The 17,586-nt window shown below is 36.8% G+C and overlaps 1 protein-coding gene across 5 annotated transcripts in view; it reads left to right on the top strand.

Annotated features, from left to right (window-relative positions):
• POU6F2 (POU class 6 homeobox 2) overlaps positions 1-17,586 on the top strand; it is a 298,117-nt gene that overhangs the window by 55,497 nt on the left and 225,034 nt on the right. The gene's annotated exons all lie outside the window — the stretch shown is intronic.

The raw sequence follows: 17,586 nt of genomic DNA, 5'->3' as shown, positions 1-17,586 counted from the left end.
TTGAGTGATAGATGTTGATAGATGTCTGAGCTGGAGCAGTACTCCACAGTACATAGTGACATTTTGGGTTTAGTGTGACTGCTCTCTTGGAGGAGTTCCTTTTAATTATTTCCATTTGTGACTTAAGAGAAACCTTAATAAAAGCAGAGCATTTCCTTAGTTTTTCCATGATTTTATATAGGTAGAAGTTGAAAAGAGATGTTTAATGAAAATGCAGCTTAAAGGCACAGAGAGAGCCCATTTTCTATGATTTAAGTTTTGATTTCACATTCTTTAAGAAAATCTGTAGTGGAGTTCACATTTGAGTATTCCAGCTACAATTAGAGCTGCAGGATTTTGTAAATAAAAGAATACTTTCTTTAAAAATATTCCTCATCCCTTACTAGAAGAAATAGCACAAAAATGTTTTACTCAGTAACTTTGCTGCAAATAAGGGAAAATAATAACAATAAACCTAAAATTTAATTTCTCAACTGCAGTAATGACCGTTACTGAATATCACATCCATGTTTAAGTACCCCCTTAGTAATCTCTGTCTCCATGGAAAACGTAATTTCTGTTATCAGTTTGTATATTCACACACCATGTAACAATTGTTTTAGTCCATTTCATCTGGCAAGTAACTCTGATGTCTAAAATACAGGAGGCTGTTACTTGCATATATATTGATATAAATATCTTCTACTGTGTTTATATGTTTTACCTGATCAAATCTGTTAAAAAAAGCCAGGTATATAAACAAGAAAAATGGACTTTTAATTTGAGACTACTGAAATGCCTGCTCTTAGACCAGGTGAATCTTGTGATAAAAGGCGGGCTGTTTTTTGAGTTATTGTCATTTGGGTGCTCAACAATGCTAATGAAATACACACACGTACTTTCATTTGAGTTGCTGTGTGTTGATGTGCAACAATATCTGATATCCTGAACTGTAAAATTGTGTACCTAAAACAGGGTTGGAAAAACTACTAATTGTGCTGTTTGTTTCAGCAAGTGTGTTTGTCAGCCTGGTATATATAATGCTAAAAAGATGTTCCTAAATAAAAAATAAGGAAAAGTAGGTGAGATAGTTCAGCTGCCTCAGTACGAACTTATGTACTGCTTATCTGGATTCTGTATTATGTGACAATTACAACAGATGCTACAGATATTGTAGCAGCAGCTTTTACCAGTTAATTTTAGTAACTTTGAGAACAGAAAGGAAAGAAAAATGAGGTTATTTTGATACAATGAAGGATAAAATTAAGCAAATTTATTCAAAATAGATGTTTAGCCTTTATGTCCTGGATGTGGCCCTTTAAGATATATTTGCAGTAAGTATTTAAATTTACTTTTGTTTAAAGCTTTGATACTTGTATATGGAAGATCATTCTATATCTGTTTCTCTTTGTTTAAAGTTATAAATAGCATGTTAGGAATGCATACTTTGGGGCTTTACTTGCAGTCTCTGAAATTATTTGTGAACATGTTTGACATATGATAGCATAGAGATTGGCATTTTCTTCCTCTTCTATGTGATGAAAGAAAATAATTTCCTTTATATAATGTAGCACGTAATAAATTCTGTGCAAAAATGTGCCCAAATCTATTAAGCAAGAGAGGGAGAAACATTTTAGACAGTCATAGGGAGGAGATGGGTCCATAAAAGAACAAAGTTTTCCTACTCTTTCTCTTTCATGTTTCTTGAAAAAATGGTGAATATCATGCACTGATTTAGTGGAAATGAATGACCAGCAGTTGTGTGTCTTATGTTTTGTTGATGTGAGCAATATTTCATGAGTCTTATTTTCATACAGATGAACAGAATTGAATGATTAGGTGCAAAGAGTTTTATTCTTTCTCATCGGACATATTCTGTTTGGCCTTCTTGTGACAGATGGGTTTACTTCTGCAGAGACCCACACTGCTCACCTGTACCTTTTCCTAAAATCCACGTCTTTCATCTTACACTTCATTGTTTCAGTATTTCACTGCATACCACAGAAACAGTGGATATTCATTTTTTTTCTGTTGTCATTTTGGTAGCACATAATCCAAAAAAGGCACCTCTTTAACACCTCAGTCCCTACCCCAGGTGAGAAGAGGGCAGGGCTACAATGAATTATGCTTATGTTTGACTAGGAAAGATATACATTTAAACTTTAGTTTCTCTTGTGGGTGCTCTGGTACTGATGATGAGATGGATGCTGCAGCTCTATGTGCCTCAGCAGCACCAGCTGGGACAGATTTCTTGGCTCCCACCTAAAGCTGCGTGTGGGGGCCTGGGATTGGGGCACTTGGTCACTGTGCTGCAGTGTTACTTGTGAGGGGTGGCAGGAGTAGCTGGGATTGGTGTGGCTGTGCTTGCTGCTTGTTTGCCTGCTTTTCTTTCTGTTGTGGTGTTTTTGTTTGGTTTTACTTCCAGAAGAAATGGCTGCCCTGTAACTGGAGGGGTTGTAGCTGTAACATTTGCTTTGTGCTTTTTTATCAGTGGGCTATTTCACATCTTAGTACCTGCGTGCAAAAAACTTCTGATACCGAGATAATGTGAAATAAGAACAGAAACACAATAAGAAATACTTTCTGAAGCACAAAATCACAGAATCATGGAAAATACGGGGAAATCTCTATACTCTGAGATGTGTAAGCTCAGAAGTAGCATTTTGAAGTCTGGAGTTTATTAGGATTTAGAGTTGCATTTCCAGAAATCCCACTTTTGCTGAGCAGCAAGAGGCAGAGTTGCTTAACAAGAGATCTCGTGGTTGTTATTTATTGTTTAAAATATTTGAGAAGCAATATCTTCCGTTTTAGTTATGTTAAGTAATTAAGCAACACAGAATTTAAGGTTGGCTGGCTTACATTCCTGGCATTGTCATTTTCAGATCAGCTTGTGTTACTCTGCAATATGCTTCAAAATAGCCACACAGGCCTCATTTCCCAGTTCTAATTAGAAAAATCTTTTTTTCCAATTTATGTATTTATTTTACTGTTAAGTAACAGCATTGCTTGAATAAAGACTTCAAGATTTGATACTAAATTAGGTGTCTTTTTACACAATGTCGTTAAAGAAGTTTGAAATAAGTTATCAAGTATTGGTCTAAAAAATACCAAGAACAAAACAACATTTAGCTGTAAAATATCATAACTGTTGAGATTCAAGATCTGCTGTAGACACTGGGCTTATGTTGTGTACGAAATCCCCTGTGCAGTAAAAATTTGAGGAAATTTGTCTAAGTTTGAAAAGCACCTGTGGGCTGAGGTTGGCTTTTATATGGTTGGATCAGCTCATCGTTGAATCCTTAACCAAAGGTAGTTTGTGACAAAATTAGATGTTGGCTAAGATGATTTTACTAAATTATAAGAAGTTTGTTTTTGTTTTTTGTTTGTTTGTTTGTTTGTTTTTTGTTTGTTTCTTTGTTTTTATATCAAGCCTGTATTTCTATTCATAAAGCTTACAAATTTAAAAAAAAAAAAAAAAAAAAAAAGTAGGTATTTAATGAATGCAAGACCCAGCCAATATTTGTGCAGTTGAAATCTTTCCTACTTAAGGATTGCAGAATAGCAGAAAAATAAAAAATAAAAAAAAATTAAAAAAAAATGCTTACTAACCTTTTTTTTTTGTGCTGGTGAGGATTTGTGAAATTAAACCTTAGGCTTCCTGTGCTGGAATCGAAGGCTGTTCTGTACCAGCTTTTTGCTTTATCATAAAGCTGTGTACATTTGCACTTGCGAGTGGGCTCTGCGAGTTAGAGGAATCTGTGCTTGTTTCTGTAAACAAGGGTTTGTTTTCAAAACCCTGAGCTGGCTTTGGTATTTTGTTTTCCTTCCCAGAACCGTTACCACCACTCAGACCTGAGAGTGTCTTCCCACAGAAGCATACACATGCATGCTGCAGCAGAACAGGGCAGAAGTTCTTTCTAGTTCATGGCGCTCAGCTAGCAGGTCCCCTGTATTGCTCTTTAAGGAAACATACTGTATCCAATATCATTTTAAAATGAGAATTGCCTCGATTAGAATTTATGACACTGCCTTTGTTTCGGGTGCAGAGGGTGAAGGCTAAATTGTTTTTCACCTCTGGAGACGATGGCTCAGCGGGTCAGAGCGGGGGTCACTGCCAGGCTGCTCAGAGAAGCTCGCGTCACTGTCATTAGCAGCACAGGTCGCCTGTGGGGGAAGGCCCACGAGTAAGATGCCATCCTTTCATCAGTGTTTTTAAAGACGACTCTCTGTGTTTTGGTTATACTTTCATATTTTAAGCGCCTACAAGGTGTTGGCCCATCAGAAATGTTTTGATGAGATTTGGTAAATTCAGGGAAAGCAAGCAGTGTGTTCCTTACTCTCACTGTATTTTAAGGCTTTAGTTCGTATTTCTGTTCAAGGGAAGCTTAAATCCTGGATTGTTTCAGTATTAAAACTAAGGCTTTCTTGGAGCAAGCATTTGAGATATGTTCAATTTACATAAAAAGACTCCTTTCTCTTCACATAGTTTTATTCAGCAGATCCACACTAATTTCCACATTGTGGCTGCTTTGGTGTGCAGCATTATTGGCTACCTATACAGTCAGAAAGGGCCCTGGGACCAATCCTGCTAGTGTCTGAATGTGGGATACTGTCATTAAAGCATGTAATCTTTGAATTAGGAGCACTCTTTCTTTCCAAGTGTGGTGCCAATGGGGAGTGTTAAGGGTTGGCATGTTTAGAATATCAGTTCATAGTACAGGCTTGTAAGTTTTCAACAAATCTGAAAATTTGATGATGGGGTAGATTGTGTGATTTCTGAAGGATATGTTTGATATGAACATTTAAAAATAGAAGTTTGTGAACAGTTAGGGGCTTGAATTACTCCTCTGACTTATTTTCTTACTTCTTGGTGTAGTTCTCACCAAAGTCAAAGGAGAGAATGCACTGGTGAGCAAGGCATTAGATGCCCATTAGAGCCTGAGAAGATGTTGTGGCTATTGAAACACAAAGTAAGACGCAGTGGTAAGATGTAAAATCTGTCACTGGCTCAGGGCTCCTGCTGTGTCCATGTGCTGGTGCTGCTGATACAGTCATACCGACACAAGGAGAGCCTGGGCTCCTGCTCCCTTTGCCCATCAGTGTAAGCAAAACTGAGCCAATGGAGAGGAAATATTACTTGTAAATTCCTTTGCTTTTATGGAAATAAACCAGCCAGTACTGCGCCTCAACTGTGACAAAGGGAACCTTTAAAAACAACAACAACAACAAAGAAAAGAAAAGAAAAGAAAAGAAAAGAAAAGAAAAGAAAAGAAAAGAAAAGAAAAGAAAAGAAAAGAAAAGAAAAGAAAAGAAAAGAAAAGAAAAGAAAAGAAAAGAAAAGAAAAGGAAGGAAAGGATAACATTAAAAAGAATCAAAACACACAACTATTTTAAGCGTGGAGAAAGTAATGCTTTTTTTTTTTTTTTGTCAATTATTTTTTCTCATGAATTTCTAATTACTTCTTTCCTATTTTTTATTCTTTTTTTTTTTTGAGCTAAGTGTATGTTATGCATTTCTTAAATGATGCTTGAAGTCTTATTATCTGCATTTATATACAGAATAACTAACATTAGTACAGGAAGGAGAAGAAATGAAATCTGAGTATGCAATTTGTATGACTGAATGACAAACAGTTCATTTTTAATTAGTTAATCTTTCTTCCCCTGTCTTTGAAGCTATAAAAATAACATCAACAAACAAACTTGTTTAAAAGCAACATAAATGGCTGGCAGTTTCAAAGGGGAGCTTGCTGGCTACCAGACAGTAAACAGGTAATTTGTGAAAGAACTGTTACTTTCTTTGATTGAGATCCTTGCAGGTTTGTGTTTTGAGATTAATAATAGATCAGACACTTGCACATTAAAAAGGAAGAAAATGCAAAAAAAAAAAAAAAAATAGAGAAGGAAAGAGAATTGGATGCTACTGTTGGTCTATATGCGATGCAGCAAGTTCTCTTGGAAATATGCAAGAAAACAGACAGAGGAGAAGGTGTATTTGCCCAATATTTGCACATGGCACCACTTAACACCTCTCTTGATTTCCTTATGCTAAACAAAGTGATAGCAAGTGCTTATACCAAGCTGGCACACTGTCAGGGGGCAAGCTGTATAAAGTTTCCTGCTGTCAGGTTAATAAATTTTTTAAAAATATCCAACGGCAGCGGTAGCTGTAGGAAGCTCATAGTAACAGTTGCCATTCTCCTATGGATCATTTTTCTCTTTAATATCCTATGTAGCACCTGGTTTTCCTTGTTGTGTTGTTTTCCTAGGTTTTGTTCTTTCTGATACTTGTGGGTTCTTTGTTTTATTTCTTTTTCGTTGCAAAGCTGTTTCTTTCTGTTACATCCATCACCTGTGGTCCCTTTCTGGGGAGAGAGATGGTCAGAGGATGGGAAGATCAGCATTATGGCTTTTTCTAATTTGATATAGCAGTGTATTCAGTGTTTTTGTTTTTTTTTTTCCTACTAATGGTTTATTTATTTATTTATTTATTTTTCTTTTAATGGTATTACCATTTGTACTAGTTCTACTATTAGCAGTATCAAAATAACATTTTGCTGGTTACAGAAATCGTTTTGGATGGGCTTGGTGACAGAAGCTACATTAAAATGACAACTAAATCAGAAAATTAATGATGAAGGGGGGCAAAAGCAGAATAAAATTTAAGGTGTCATAATTTGTGAGTTTCAGCTGGGATATTGTTTCGTAGTGGAAATGGTTTGATGTTTGTTCATGTAAAGTATTTTTCTTCCCTGTGCAAGAATCAAAATCAATATTGGTATGAAACAAAAGGAGATTTGTATTGTGACATGTCCTGCTTTATGTTTTGATATTGCTTTGATGCTCTCGAAAGCAGGTCTGAGCCCTTTTCCTTTGAAAGTGGAGGTCAACTAGAGAAGAATAGTACCTCAGCCTGTCTGGCTAAATAAAGCTTTCTGTTTTCAGAGTGTCTGAAATTGGGTTCATTCTGTAGATATTCCACGGATATCTACGTCTATCAAATCGATGCTCAACCCATAACCCGGAAACTCTAAAACATGGTTAACACTAAGCTACTGCTTGGCTATTCCTAGTAATAATTTGGAATTTTCTGTTTCTATTTCAGAATATACAGAAGGAGTTGTTGGGAGAGTGTGTTATTTTTACTAGGTGTCCTTTCTTTTCAGAAAGGTAAATCATTGTTTTAATTTCAGAAAGTAAAGCAAACAAACAAAAAAACCTGGTCACACTACCTGCAAGTGGTGGCAAAGGTTTTTAAAAAAGAAAAACAAGAAAAAACAAACAAAAGAAAGGGGGGTGTTAAATGTTAAAATTATCAGTGTGGCTGGAATTGTGTGTAAATTATTTTATTGCAATAAAAGCAATTTTATGTTACTCTGAAGATGTGAGTGTTAAACAAATGTGAAGAAGATTTTCCTGTGAGAAACTACAGCAATTTGTGATTATATTAGTTTTTTGAAAACTGTTGTGGTGTTTTTTGAAGTGCTTTAATACTGGCTTTTAGAGATAGTTGTGTGTGTTTCTGTTCAGGTGATGGTTGACCATTAGTGATTCTGTGAAGTCTTTTCAATTTTCTAGTTCGTTGTCCAATCTCACCTAGTCCCCCTTCTTTAAGTCTTGCATTTAAGTTGTTGAATAATGAATTATTAGCAGTTGGTTCGGTTCCAGCAGAAGATAATGGAAGTCCTTTAGGAGACTGAAGTGGGCACAGAATCTCACTACCTATGCCATGTCTTATAGAGGTTCAGTAGAAACAAAAATGCCTTCTTTCCTTTCTTAAACCTCAATTTTGCAACTCTTCCCCTGTCCTTGTGCATATGTTTTTGCATGCATGCACATATATGGTGAACATAGCTGTGCCCAGGAAGGTGTCAGTAAGGTCTCCTCAAGTGTTTTGCTTCTCTGCTGTCGAGTTCTAGGTTCTTTAGGTTTCTGTGCTTTGCTTGAAGCTTATTCTCTGGGGTAAGATTTGTTACTTGAAGAGGATGGTCTAAAATCAAGAAGCCAGAATTATTCTTCAGTAAATATACCTTAAGGCATACTTTAATATATTATACTATTAAGAGTCTGTAATTATTTATTGAGGTAGCATGGTATTATCTAGAGAGGAAGAAAGATCATTTGAATTCATTCTAATCTTTTGAGCAAATACAAATGGAGCAGTTTTTATATTTTCTTTTGCATATAATTGGGATTTACTCGCATGGTTTGAAGATGTCATGTTTGTTCAGCAATTTGAATAAACATGAGGCTAGATTTTGAGAGGTCTCAGGTGAGCAGCCATTGGCGTGCTTGCAGGAAGGCTCTGGGATGCATTGGGGTGTTTGTTACATTAATGCTCCTGTGCCAAACCATGAGCAGCACCCATTCCACTCAGACAGGGCTTTGCATCCTCCCATGTTCCAGCTTAATGTCAGTTGAACAGGAAAAGGAGTGACCATTTTGTGATGTCACCATCTTTGCCAAGGAGGAATTATTTAGCCAGTCCTGAGTTACCATGGTCTTTCCTTCCATCATGTACACAGATGTTGATACCATGAAGGCTCTGTGATTCCATGCCTCCTGGTTTCATGTTGCAGAATGGATAGTAGTCCTGAAGGGCTGACATCTGACCTGCTCTGGGCAGCAGCCATTTTTTTCCCCCTATGCTTAAAGCTACATAAATCTGTCAGATAAGCAAAGAAGTGTTTTTGTTGTTGTTGTTGTTGTTGTTGTTGTTTTTTAGGGAATGTTCAGAAGATTGCTAGTGCAGACTGTGATAATTAAGCAGTAAAAAATAATTATGCACCAAAAATGGTAATTACTACTGAAATAAAAACATGACTAGAAAAATAAGCAATGGGGCAGATATATGTGAGCTCAAAGGTGATTGTAAATGTATAGGCTTGCTATTTCTCCTCCTTTCTTATGCTTCCTTGCCTTGTACCATAAATATTTGGGACTGAGAGCCACAAATCTCTCCAATGGAAAAATGATACTTATAACTGGAGGAAAGAAAAAAAGAATAAAAGAAAATTATTTATACTTTTGTTTCCTAATTCATTAGACTTTACTCTCATAAGCATAGTAAATGTAATGTTGATATCCAGTCAGCCGAGCATCTGCATACATCATTTGATTTTTCTCTTATGAATGGAGTGAAGGGAACTGTTGTGTGGCTCTGTGGCTGTGATTTGATGCATTGCTTTCCCAGTCATCTTACTTTAAGTGTGTGGCTACAGCAGGGTGAGCCTTCACATAACAGTTGCTGACAAAAAATAAATAAATAAATAAAATCTTTCAATCAGTTGGTGCTGCCTGCTCTTCCCCAGCCCCCACATCTCTTTGCTTTTATGAGGCCATGAATAAAAGAGGGGCCGAATGATACGAAGGCTTCCTCAGATGAAATGTTCTCATTGATGAGCAACTTTGGGTATGCTGGGACTATGGTTTGTGACTCTGGACCTCCACTGGGTCAAGTCAGAGCCATTCCTGCACCACAGCAGGATGCAGGCAGTGACCAGACTGAGGACCCAGAGCAAAGCATCCATCTTGTGGGGAGGAGCAGGATCAGGCCCCTTCTTGCAGTGATTAAAAATAAATAAAAACAGAAATTAAATTTCCAGACTCTGGTCAGTCTTCTGTTTGTTTGTTGTTGTATTATTTGGTTGTGTTTTTTTGTTTGTTTATTTGTTTTTTGTTGTTGTTGTTGTAATCTGTTCTGGTTCTGTATTTTCTGTGGCTTAGAATAACTGCTGTATCCTGAAACAGCTTAAGTTTAAAAAATATATATATATAAATAAGATTTTTTAAAAGACAGCTTACTGCTGACTGTTTTATTTTGTTTATATCTGATATTTCTTGTGGTATTCAGATGGTTGTAATAGACTAGCAGGAGAGCTGCATGTCTTGTCATCTGTAGTGTATCAATACGTTTTTATAATGATACAATAACCTGAACCCTGTAACAGTTTATGATCCATTTGAGAATTCTTATGGATTCTCAGAGTGACGGAGACCTGAAAAAAGAACTTGACTGCTTTCACAAAACTGGTGCTCTGACAGGAAAAACTAGTGCGCCTGTGATTTAGTTGCTAAGGAATCATATTGATCTGATTTGTCATTAAACTTTTAAGTTTAGAAAAAAAGAAAGAAAAAAAAAAAAAAAGTCGAGCTGTTGAAGGTGGAAAAAACAGTGATGTGATTGTGAGGGTCTGCAGTACAGGTAAACTGTGCCATATCACTACTGATATTGATTTGTTATGATTAATAAATATGATTTTATGCATTACCCATGTACTGTATCCATAATAGTGCTTTTTTTAGAGCAGAAGAAAATTGCTTCTTGCTCTTTATTTTTCATTGACTATTTTTAGTCAATGATAAATAAAGAACTTTAGCAGCAGTCTGAATGCAGAAAAGACAGGACTTTAAAGTGGGACCCGCAGAATGTAGCAGTAATGAATAACCACGCAGGGAAGTATACGCACAGCCATCTTAACATTTGTAATGATACTAATTTCCTCCTGCTTTTTAAAATATGCTTCCACATGAGCTCTCAAAAACCATAAAAGCCTGGCATGTAAAGTAAATTGTTTGTCACTTGCTGACGACCTGCCATATTTATTGTCAGGAGAAATGGACATTAGTTGGAAAAGCAGTTGTTAAAGGCCAAACAATTTTTAAAGATGGCAAAGATGTGCAAGGGCTTTCCTTTTTCTAACAATGAGCCACCCCTGCAGACATCAAAAGACAAGATAATAAGACACTTCAAGCACAATTCAAGATTATATTCAACATCTAAAGGCTCATCTCTTGTCAGTTTGCATTTACTCTCCCAGGGATGTGATGCTTCTATCATCATTCTGTCAAGAGGAGTCTGGCAGAAGCGATGAGGGCCCCTCATTTCACACACTTAGTGTTTTTTATCAAATAGCCCACGCTTATTCTGATTTAGCCAAAATGGAGGGATAATTTGAAGAAGGTCATGCACAAGTACAAAAATCTTGTGCTGATTTGTGTGATTAGAAGGCATTAAAATTGCACGTTTATGTTAGTTCTGAGATGTTTTGTCAGTTTATTTAGTAATACACTGTTAAAGCATTAAAAATCTCTTTTTTTTTTTAATTAAAAATTTTTTTAATTTTTAAAAAAAAAAAAGTAGAAGAAAAAAAAGCTTGCTTAAAACAACACATGCTCTATTATTTAGCAAATAATTTGACCAGTGAGCTATCCTATGTGGCATTCTTTTAGTCTATCTTTAATGACTCCACAAAATGTATTCCCAGCCCCTCTCCCCTCTTGCAAGAGTGGGATGTTCAGGAGCTCCTGAGGTAAAAGCTTGGCCTGCTTGGACTCATTAGGATTTTCCTTGCTAATTATGTTGTCCTCTGAACTTTTGTTTGAGTAAGGATTTAGGGGGCTGAAGTCAGCACTATTATGAAGGTAATAATTATGACAGTACACACTGGCAAACCTAAAACAGTACAACACGTGTATGATTACTTAGAAGTGATATTATTTAAAATACACAAGATCTTTGGTTTGTTGCACTGATGTTTTATGGCCCATTTCAATACATTCACGTGGGCAGGTTTTGTGGAACCATTCTTCTGGAAGCCAGAGCTGGGGCAGTGTAAGCACACAGCACCTGAGGTCTCACCTCCAGCCTCTTCCTTCCTTTTCCCATTCTGTAAAGTTATGATATGGCTTTGTGTGTGCTATTCAGTTAATTGAGAGTCAGTTTTTCTGCGTTTTGTGAGGCCCCAAAGGGAGGAGTTGGACATGACTTGACTGCAAAAGCAGTTCTTCTGCTTGTTGTTTTCATAGGTCTTAGGTTAATGATGGAAATACTAATTACTCGAGGCAGCATTTGAAAAGCAATTTCATTAATCTTATCAAAATGATTTGTTGTGACAGTGCTCTCAGATAAAACATAAGAAAACTTGTAGAACGGTGGTCTCTAAAACTTTTTGATAGTGCACCCTATCAGTAAAAAGTTAGACAGGCCCCTACAGTGTATATTTGTTTATGAGTTATATGCATGTAGCATCATGATAAGTGCACTCTTAAAACATACACAAAGTAACTGTGTCTACTTTCATATTTTCTTTCTTAACTAATTTCAGTGCAGGTCTCCTAGGATGAGTGGGGACAGAATTTGTTGGGTTTTTTTTGCTTGTTTATTTTTTTTGACGGGTTACGTGCAGTAAAGTCCTAAGAAGGATGTTGAATCTGTTTAAAATGCATAGTCTCTTTGCTTGTACAGACTGCTAGCTTTCCAGGAAAGAAAATAACAGTGGTTCTTCAGCAATTTTTTTTTGGCATCTCTGTTGGATGTCATGAATGAAACTTTTCTAGGGATTTCTTTTGTGGCAGGTATTATATTCATGTCATCTGGATCATAACATCTCTTGTTTTGGCATTACACAGCTCTTTTTCCTAACAAGGAATATGAGGAGCTGACAGGGAGAGGAACATGCAGTTGGAATGGAGTACAATTGTTTTCCTCATTTCTGACTTTGATTTAAGCACCAAGCAGAAAAAAAGACTGGTTAATGCTATCAGTATTACTTGTGCTTGAAATTGGCTCCACTACACAAACTGTAGATGGACCAGAACTCAGTGGGCCAGACATCTCCCATTGAAAGCAATAGGAAATGAGGCTGTTTAACACCTCTTAAAGTGGAGCCACTGCTGAGGGAATTGGCTGGAGCTGCTCTGAATTTTGAATCAGGAATTTATTAACTCAGATAGGAAGGAGCTGTGAAGGAATGTACATTTCTCTCTGTGGAAAACATTGCTCTATGCCTTTCCTTTACCCACACTGAAGAAAAGGGAACCTGCAATCAGGGTGCATTCCAAAGAATTCCAAAGAATTCCCCAGACAAAAAAAAAAAAAAAAAAAATCGCAAGGGAATTAGGAAGCTGTGAACAAATTGTCAAAAAGATAGATGGAATTGCTGGCTGACCTACTGGTAAGATATGCTAACAACTTCCTCTTCAGTGTTATGGTATTTATGCTGCAGTGCAGAGCAACTTCTGAAAGGGATTCTCTCTTCTGCACATGTAAATGCCTTTGTGTATGTAATATATCAAAAGAGTGTGCAGTATTTCTAGGGAACTTGTAAGAAGAGATTATGCAGCTAAGCAGCTGTACATGTTTTAACTGCCAGACTGTTAAGTCCAGAATAAACTGCAGTTTTTTCTCTTGCTTATATTGAAAATGCTTTTTTGCTTTATTTACAAGGCCTATCTGTATTCAGAAAGTTGGCTTCTTTCTGCTGAATTATTCTGGGTGGAACTTATTTATGTGTGTCCACATCAGTATGACTGTGCATCTGTTCCTGGCCTGCTTCACAATGTCCACCACTGAAAATTCAGCATCCTTTGAGACTGAGAGGGGAGAACTGGAGATGCTGCTGTTGCAGGATGCTCTTCATCACAGCATGAAGGGGTGGTAAAGATTGAAAGGCAAATATGACCCAAAGGCAGTGTGAACATAATTGTGCAAGATCCATACTGCCACTGAAAATGCAGGTTGTTGATGTAAAAAGCTTAGATTCTGAATGGAATTTCATTTCTAATAGATTTATTTCCCAAGCTTTTACCAGCTCGGGCACATTTAGTTATGACTTCTTTAAATAGAAGCATATAGGCTTGTACTGACTGTGGTCACTGTGTGCATAGGTATTCACTGTTTTAGTGAAGTTACTTGGAATTTGCGTTCATTAAATATCAGATCCTGAAATACAGTGGACTGTGAGGGGAGAGAAGAGTTGCTGCTGAGTTCCAGTCTCCGAGAAACAAATTCAGCCCTCCTTAAATCTATCCTACTTTTCTTGCGTATCCTCCTTAGTCCTTTCCTTGCTCCTTTCCGTGAGCCCAGCACTGTTGTCCTGGCAGCTCTCTCCTCAGGCATGAACATGCAGAAGATGAACAGTAATAGCAAGTACTGTTAAAGGTCTGTAAATTGTTTTCCATTTTCTCTCAGGCCCCAAACTGTGGGAGTTGTCAGGATACATGCAGGGAAGCTAACACTGATGCTTAGTGCCAGAGAACAAACCAAACATCTCTGTGTTGAGCAACCATTCTCAGTTTAAATAATATTTAAATGGTAGCTGTTGTGCCATCCATTGGAAGCATTCCACAGCAGGATCCAGGAAAATGAAAATGAATTCCAATAAATGAAAGTTGGAAAGGCACTATGTTTAACACATTATAGATGTCTTGCATTTCTACCTGGTCTACAAGTAACAGGGACGGGTAGTAGCTTTCACTGAAGTAGTTACATTGATTTGCTCTGTGCTGCACCCCTAGCTGCTCTGAACCACTCTAAGTTGTTATGGTAAGAATTACCTGCTACTTCTGAAAAGCGATAAACAGAAAGTTCACATGTGAAGTTGGAGAAGGAGCACTTCTCAGTTGGTGTGCACCATATAGTGTTTCAAAGAACAGGAAAAACAACAACAACAACAACAACAGTTTTGTTAAAATCAAATTGGAAAAAATAGAATGGCAAATTAAGATGTTAGTTTTCAGTGTGCACAAAAGAATCTTCCCTTAATGCCTGCACTAATCTGCCAGGAGCCTAGGAGAAGCATGCAAACTAAGTGCCTATTTAAGCTCCTGCACAATGACACTTTGGGTAATTCTGTATGCTTCTGGGTTAGTGCTTACATGAGTTGACTGTGCATTGTTTTCATGGGTAAGTGAAAGTGAATAAACATTCACAAATGTGTTTCTGAAGATACAATTCAACCTTGTTGTGTTACCACTCAACTGTTTTTCTATTTAAACTGGGACTTTGACTGTGGCAACTCCTGTTAGAAAATTTTTGCCTAACAAACAGCTCATTAAATCATTGATAAGATTCTGCTAAACAAACCCTGGATAACATTGGATATCACTCCCTGACAAGCAGATATGCACGCAAACACACATATAACCCAAAATTTACGTTTCTCTAATTTTACAAGTGTCTTTTTGTGGGTTTTCATTTGAAGTAAAACTGCAGGTCAGGCCTAGCTGAATTACTGAAATTATTAAGCTAGCTATTAAATAATGAAACTTGTGGTTATTAAATCATTGTCATATTTCCTAAGCATCTTTTATTCTCGCCCCTGAAAAGTTTTGCAACAGCTTTGCTCTCAGAGACAGGAAAAACACACGTAGCAAAGAGCTGGTTCTTCATATGCCTGTGTCTTTCAGTACCATGGTCCTTAAAAAAACAGTCTTTGATAACAGAATTTAAGCCATATATCTCCAAGAAGCATGCACTCAGAACCATTCAGTTTCACTTCAGGAGGTAACATCTCAGAACACAGTAATAACCGTTTACTGATATTTAGTCAGGTACAACAGCAGGAGTTGAAGAGGGCAGTTCTCTCTCTGTCGCTTTGCAAACTGTGAATGACTTCCATGAATATTGGACTTGTCTGGCAGTATTATATTTCTATATGCTTTTTATATCTGTAGGAAGACATGCCACATTATTTTAGAAGATAGGAAGAGGTGCTTTTTTAGAAGTGGCTAGCTAGCCCATGTTGAATTCATGTTCAGGGTGATATGACCCACAGGTTGCAAGTGTGCAGTCCAACACAAGAGTGACCTCAGGAAGCCCAGCCCCCTTAAATATGTCAGAATGTGCTATGGTAAAGGCTACTGAAACTCAGTAGAAATGAGTAACACTGGAAACAGCTGTTAAAAGTCAGTCTGTAGGAGTTAAAGGCTTAAAAGACAGCTACTGGAACTGTTCAATCAAAACGTAGCCTCTTCAAGTAATAGAACTACTTCTCTGATTGTTTTTTGATTAGAGGGTCCTTTTGGTTTTAGCATGAATTAAAGGGACACAAGAACACCCATAGACAGACTGTTTCAGGCTCACCTGCTGTGAAGCTTATGTTCTGATATAGAATAGTGAGAAAATGAAATCTGTGGAATTTTGAATATCAGCCCCTCTCTAGACATCTTTGGGAGGAGGGAGTTTTAATATTATCCTGTTTTAGTCCTGAAAAAGTCTCTGCAGAAGAGCAGAAATAGCAAGGACTAGATATTTGTCAGTCTTCTAGAAAGACTTTGATTTAACTACCTCCGGGATCATAAAGATAATAGAATGTATTATTGGTCTGTTGCAACACCAGGAACACTGTCTTTTCTTATTCTCTTGTTGGGATATTGTCTCCAAAATAACTCTCTGATCTTTCCAGTCCAGCCGGCCTTTTCTTAAAGAGAATTGTCATATAAGAGCAGGTAAAAGCCAAATCTGTTTGTTTAATGATACAAAAGGTAATAGATTCATCTAAAAAAGTATATAAACATGTTTTCCAAGTGGAAAATATGACTTATGAAAGGAGTGCTCCTAAAACAATCAGTTGACATTTATGAGTGATTTTTAGTAGGGCTCTTTGTTTGGCTGTTATTGTCCAAAGAGAGCACTTCTCTAATGCAAGTCAGCTGCTGCCAATAATGCATAATTTAGCCACAAGCACTGAGGTTTACATGAATCTATGCCTGTTTACTATGCAATGTTCTTCTATAGTGCAATTTTATTTGAAATCATGCTTGTGAATTTCAGAGACCAAAAAGCATTGCTACAATACTTGAAGTTAAGCATCATAGCAATGCCATGCTACATTTCATGAAAAATTAAGTAAAATCTTCAGCATTAAAATCAAAGTCAATAACATGAAATAATAAAATACTTATCTCTCAAGTCACTTTGCTGGTGTTCATGACAACTCCTACTCCAGGCAATGTAACAGGAACAGGGAGGTGTTTTTCTATGAGGATGTGACCAGCTCAAAGGAAGTTCAGAGAGGCTTGCTTAGGGAAGCCCAGTAAGTAAATACCTCCAGAAGCTTTATGTAATCATACTATCAGGCCCTGCAATGTGTATACACTGATGTAGGCACCAAGTGGTGCCAACAGATGCTGGATTAAGAGTTCAGCATGTGCAGAATAGCTGAATGACAGGATTTAGTGGGCCTGGAGACTGTCTACAATAACTATACAACTGAAGAAGTACTCACAATCTTAAAAGCCATCCAGTTCTTTGAGATAGGTGATTCTTTTCACCTTTTGCATTGGTATGCATTAGTGAAGTTTCCAATAAAACTGGTGGAGTGATATTTCTCTTCCTTACTTCATCTACTGATGTAGTATATCATTGGCTGTTATTGCTAGAAGGAATATGCGTTTACATTAACTTAGTAAAGATGTTTGAATCTGGCTTGTATTCCTGCGATACAAGAGTTAATTTCTACTTTATCTCATTAATGTCATTTACACCTAAACTCAATGCATATGAAATACTTTCCAAGCAGGATGGAAATGTATTATGGCTGCTTAACACAGATCTGGCCATTGTGCAATGCAGCAAGACTTTTCTGCTTTGAGATTATGCTTTTATCTGAAATATAGCACAGCGATATAAAACCCATAAAACCATTTATTTTTTATAATCATGTATTGCTATAAGTCACAGTTTTAGCTGACATTCCCTATTCTTTATTGACCTGTTTTGTGAGATTTTGTAAACTAGCTAATAAACCTTTGTTCTTGCTACTATTAAGTTTAATATAGTATGTTATGTTCACAGCTGAAATAGAAACTATGGTTTAGATAATT

This window comes from Coturnix japonica, chromosome 2, assembly GCF_054131305.1.
Source record: "Coturnix japonica strain WE chromosome 2, WE-NBRP24, whole genome shotgun sequence".
Lineage (NCBI taxonomy): Eukaryota > Metazoa > Chordata > Aves > Galliformes > Phasianidae > Coturnix > Coturnix japonica.
Note: the sequence above shows the minus strand (reverse complement) of the source record. Positions and strands in the feature narration are given on the sequence as shown.